The following is a 6,491-nucleotide window of genomic DNA, read 5'->3' on the forward strand; positions in this document are numbered from 1 at the left end:
GATGTTATGTTGACTCTAGGACAGGGACGAATATAGGGCAGCCGACGATCGATAATCAATTTTTACACCCGATAATTTAATCCTTTAATTTAATCGTTTACCTAAGACTTCAGAGCGTATTACACAAATAAATCTGACTGTCGAGTAGTGGAATATATACATGTCAGACTGTTTTGGCCAGAAGATTTTCGCTAAATTATTTACATCAGCTTTAAACAACAGGTTTATCGTGAACAAAATACCTCGAAATTATTTAGGATTACAAACCCTAAATGGAAATTCTAGATTTAGAATTATTTGATTTTATTCAAGCTTTCTTCATTTACTGGCATGCGAGCAGTTCCTGTACAAAAATCGTAGTTACTTAAAAATTATATTTCATTACGCTCACCAGGTACGTATGTTAATATATATACCTGCGCTCACTCATCAAAAAATTGAATGTTATGCATCAAAATTCAGCTCCTCACACAAGTTATGGAAATTCCATTATGTTCTAAACATAGAATAACCCTCAGTTATGGGGCCTCATATGGCCTCATATGGGGGTACCGAAATTATCTATTATTTTGTATTAATAGAAGTAGTTCCCGTACATAAAATAAAACCCATTATACTTATACAATGTTGTTTTATCAGCTGATTTTTCATTTATGATTGTTGAAGAGACCATTTTCCCAGAGGAAGATAAATGTAATTAAGGATAAAGAGAGTAGATTAAACAAAGACCACGTATTACCCGTTACCGGTACCCAACACAAACACATGCAATGACCTGCTTGTATGCGTGATATTTTACTCATTAAAGCCATAAATTTTTTAATATAGGTCAAAATTCTGATAGTTAATCAGGTTTTCATCGCATTGCTTACTTATCTGTATGCAGGCGGTGTAAGCGGAAAACCCTTTAATAGGCCTCACATGCAAGTATTGTTGCTCATGCGCGCAGAATCCCCCAAAGTTAATATGGTCACAAATTTTTTACAATGCACAGGTGAAAGTGGGTTTAAAATGAAAACCTTTTTTTTTTAAAGTTCCAAAACTTTACCGGGTTAAAAATTTTTGTTTCGTTTTATTTATCTGGGTTTTAATTTTTATTAAACAATTTTTTTAAAAAATGGGAAAAAGAACGAAAAAAAAAACGGGTATTTTTCCCGTAAAAGGAACTGCTCGCAAGCCAGTAACTAAAACCCCGTGGGGCAAGGGTGAAGTGCTATTTAAAGTTGTGGGGAGGGCCCCGGGGGTTTTAAAAACCCAGTCGAAGCAAACTATTTTTTAATGTGATAGTAATTAAAAAAATAAAAATTTTAAAACCCGGGAAAATTAAAATACAGATTTTACAGTACTTAAAATTTTGATTGGGAAAGATCAGAAAATACCAAAAAGAAACTTTTTCAGCCCTTTGGGTTTTTTTTCAGTTGCCATGTCCCCAAAATTTAAAACTGAAAAGGGGAAATTTTTTTGGGTTTTTTTTGGGGCAACTTTTAAAAAGAACTTCATCAAAAAACAATCCTGGCCCAAAATTAAAATCAACTTTAGCTTAAAATGGGGGAAACAAAAGAAGTTTTTTCTTTTTAAAACCCAACGAAATTTTTTTTTTTTTAAATTTTGAGTTTTGATTCGGGAAAATTTTTTTTTGGACGAATCGAAAAAAAAAAAAGCTTCAATAAACCCTTGGGCTTTTGCTTCCCCTGCCCCAATTTTAAAATGTTTAATGGAAAAAAACCTCTCTTTAAAAAAACTTTCATCCTTTGGGGAAAAGCAATAGAATCCCCCCCTTAAGTTTTTCGCCCTTCCCTTTTTCCGTTGGAATGTGGAAAATAAACTTTCTGGGTCCCCTAAAAAATTTTTCCCTATTTGGGGTTTTTGGTTTTTTTGTTATTTGGGAAATTTTAGCGGAAAGGAAAGGGAAATAAGGTAAAAAAAACCCAACTAAATATTTTTTTTCAAAAAAAATTTCCTTTACCCAAAGGGGGGTAACCACTGTAAAAAAAAAACGGGGAACAAGTTTAAAATAAAATTAAAAAAATTATTGTAAAAAAACTGTTTTTTCACTAAAAGAAAAGGGTTTAAATTTTTTTTTTTTTTGGGTTTTTTCTTTTGGGCCTTTTTTTTAAAAAAAAGAAAAAATAAAAAAAAAATACGGGTTTTTTTCCCAAAAAAAAACGGAAAAATTTAGAAATTTTTTTGACGGGAAAATTGACGAAAATTGGGCTTTTTTTTTAAAATTTTAATTGTTTTCCTTTTTAAAATAGAGTTTTACAGTAAAATTGCTGTTTGTAGACGTTATTATTAGAAACTAATGATATATATTATAATAAAAAAAACCAAATCATGATTAAATCGCCTTTTTTGGGGCCTTTATTTCTAAAACAAATCAGAGATTTTCCCCTTTCGCTTACTTTAAACAACGAAAGTGATTGTAAAAATAAAATAAGGTTTGAATTGAAAATCAACCTAATTTGCAGTTTGTAAACGTATATTATAAAAAATTAAAAAATTTACTTATACTGATAATTACGCCGAAAATTTGTATTTTTTAAAAATGAGCGAAAGGAAGATCAAAATTTTTTGTATAGAAATTATTTTCAAATAAAAAGGCGATTCAATCATCATAGTGAATTTATTTTTGAAAAGATTATTTTTTAGTTGCTAATAAATATACGTCTTTACAAAACAGAAAAATTCACTGTAAAAAAATTTTATTTAAAAGGGACAAAATTCAAATTTTAAAATCACTTTCGCTCACTTTCGTAAAATCTTCCCCTTTAGGGGAAATCGGATTGTCTAACAAAATCATTTTTTATTTCATTCACCACAAATATAAAATGCTTAAAAAAAAAGAATACAAGTTTTTGTCAAGTAGAAAATCATCCTGTTTCGTAACAAAAAGTATCCACTCCCTTTCATAAAAGTTAAGAAACTAGTTGTTAAAAAAATAGAGAAATACAGAATCCCTAAAAAGTCCAACGCGACAAAATTGAAATTGTTGCAGATTCGGTTTGATTGAGCATGTTCATGGACGGTACTGGAAAGTGCAAGTTACCGTCCACGCCCCTGGCACCGGCTTAAGCAGAATTCAACATTTTAACACGAAAAATGGTGAAATTTTGAATTTAGAGACATTCGCAGATGTGTTCATACGGCGATTATCATGGAACCTTCAATGTGACACAGTAGTGTCATTTCATGAAAGGCGGCGTATGGTTAAGTGTTAAGCCTTCAATAAGAAACGAACCCTCTCTGTCAAAACTTCAGAAACATCAAAATGATTATATCACATAACAGATGAATAAATTTGATGACAATAATTATATAGCTTAGGTTCGTCTACTTTGTGAATTGCTTAGTTCTATTGTACATAAGTATATGTGCATTAAAAAGTTATCCATATGGTAAACACAAATACTGTAGACTAACCATGGAGAAGTAGGCTGAGAAAATGAAGCCATGTAAAACACTGATATCACTCATGTATATAATTATCGTTAGAATGAAATTACACTCGTTTGCCTTCCCTGTACAAGTATATTTTAATGAGCATTTATGTACAGTATCTATAAACAAAACAGAGTTTTTGTTATAAAAATATTGAAAGGAATGTTAAATAGTATCTTTTACTAGAATTGACATCGCAAATTTACCTTTGTGAATTATATTTTATATTGGGTTATTAAATGATATCATTACACTAGAAAATTCTCATGAAATGTTCAATTTTAATATCAATTGACCTATAAACATTTAAATTTGTTTATGACATTTGATACAAAAACAATATTGTAATGTTAAAGGAAGAGAAAAACGGAATCCCTAAAGAACGTCCAACACGGCATTATTGAAAATTATTTTAAATATTGAGTCTCGGTTTAATTGAGCATGTTTAAGTCTCAAATTATTAGATGAATAATGCAGACAGCACCAACGGTGGTCACATCCTTCAAGTTGTACAACATGTCTGGTTTACTAACCTTGCAAACTCGGGTTAATTATAAACTCTAAGGTTTCAATTACAACAAAGAGCATTCACAATTTTAGACGACTTTTATTAATTTAAAATTACATTTCTCAAATATAGTTATTTTAGTTTATTACATTTCAAAATCTACTACAATCTATAAGTTCGACATGATTTACATAGTTTAGTATGAAAGCAAAGTTAAGTTATTTTAGTTTCTTATTTAACTGAATAGAAAACACTCCTGAGAAAATATAATAAAAATAGATTACTTATTCAAAATGAAACAAAAAAATAGCCCTACATTGGTAAAAATTGTGGCTTATCTCGTTGACTAGGTAAAAGCTACCTTGGCGTCCTTGAGGCAAAAGCAATTGAGAAGGTAAAAATCTCGTGCTAGAAAATAAAGGGAATAGGGGTAGTTTCAAATTAAACAATTAACTAAGAAAACATTATCAATCAATAAGAAAAAAAAAACAGAAAAGCGTAACATTAAATCGTTAATCTAGAAATGACCAAAACTTTAAGAGGACCAATCTTACGCTTGAAAAAATCATGGTTTTAAGTGAATCTGAAATGCTTTACCGTAAACAGAAGAAATTTAGAGAGAAAGTACTTTAATGAGTAAAAGATAAATAAAATTGTTTTAGAAATAATCAAAATCTGCCACAAAAAGCCGCCTTGCGTTATTGTGATCATCTCACATATTTTGCTAATTCTTATTTTAGAGGTCACTAAAGGAAATGAAATTAAATTAAATACATTTCTTCAAACAGATTATTCTCATGAAGAAAAACGTACTCTACCAACAATATTGGTTTAAAAGATTTCACATTGACCTTCATTGAAGTTTGCTAAACGTTTATCAACACCGTTTAGGGCCAACAGAGCAGAAAATAGAAACATCTTGTAACAAATAAACGGATCACTACCAATTAATTTAAGCACTTCAGATCTTCTGTTATCAAAATTATGTTGTTATACATGACTTTATAATATAAATATTACTGAATTGACCGAACATGGTCAATGTATATGGTCTGTCCCTAACTTCCAGAGCAAAACGTATGTTGGGTAGAATTATTTCTTTTATCTTTTCATAATGACAGAAAATAAAATAACAAATAATGATTTGGAATAAAATGAGATGTCATTACGGTTGCTTTTGAGTTATTTGCACTTAATGAAAAAAATAAGAAATTCTACAGAACAACAATTTTTCTTGAAAATTTCACGTTAGGTCGTGTTTTAACATGGAAAACGCAATTTTGGGTAATTTCAGGTATTTTCATCATTTTTTGTTAAAATTAAAAAATCTACAAAACAACAATTTTACTTCAAAATTACATGTTAGGCCATGTTTTAACATGGAAAATGCGATTTTGGGTAATTTTAGGTATTTTCATCATTTTCTGTTAACCCATTACCCGATATACACAACTTTAAAGCCTTTTTCACCCTCCCCTAATTTGTTGTCTCAAATGGTGAAAAAAATGCTTTATTTTAGCCCCCAACATTTGTTTTTGTTTGAGAAATGTTGTTTAAAAAGTGACCACTCATTCGGCGCCACCCCGTATCCATTAGATACATCAGGGGGTTTGGGGTTTGAGGGCAGCCCCCCTCATCGCCAAGAAAATATATGACTTGTGAGAGGCTAAAAATGACCCCAGGTCGATCATAAGATAACGTGTAACCAACACTGAAAAGCCTGTGACTCTATCTCAATCCATTGAGAAGTTGCAGCACTTTGAAATCAATTTTGATGGACAAAATGGTGATTTTTGGCAATTTTGAGATGTCTCCTCGTTACCATGGTAACAGGAAATTTAATACTGAGCATGTTGTAACAAATGGTCCAGTCAACATTTGTGCCAAGTTTGAGTAGTATTGTATCATTTTTTATAGTTTTATAGCAATTTGAAATTGTAACGGGAGACTTTTCAATGAAAACAGCCATTTTTCACAAAATGCTTAGGCAGTATAATGGGTTAAAATGACCGAGAAGTCAGAAAAAAAATGAAACTGACTTTCAGGGGTATGTAATTTGCTTCAATTATGATTTTCTTCAAGCATGCAAAATTTAAAAAGAAATATTCCCCGGTTTTATTTGCTTCTTTGTCTATGTATAAATTGAAGACACTATAGTGTACTGTGTATGTTAAGGCCGTTATTGGTCTAAATTTATACATTTTTTTACTGAAAATATAGGGGAATATATACATTATACCTAGAAAATTGAAAAGTCACGAAATTCACAATTGATTTAAACATATTTATGTAAGCTCGATTGTCAAACAAGTTATTGCAACTTATATGGTTCCACTTCCTGGAACCAACCAGTATTGGTGTTATATGAAGAAACATTAATTAGGGCTCGAATCTATATGATCCACGGGATGAGAGACAAACGTCTTAACCACAAGGCCACCGCTCCCTAGGTATTGTTTGTATGTCGGCTAAAATATGATAGTAATAATTACATGACTGTACGATCTATGGCCCGACAAACTCCTCGCAGTGATTACCTCCCTTG

Source organism: Ruditapes philippinarum, unplaced genomic scaffold (assembly GCF_026571515.1).
Source record: "Ruditapes philippinarum isolate M1 unplaced genomic scaffold, ASM2657151v2 ctg4398_1_1_1_1, whole genome shotgun sequence".
Lineage (NCBI taxonomy): Eukaryota > Metazoa > Mollusca > Bivalvia > Venerida > Veneridae > Ruditapes > Ruditapes philippinarum.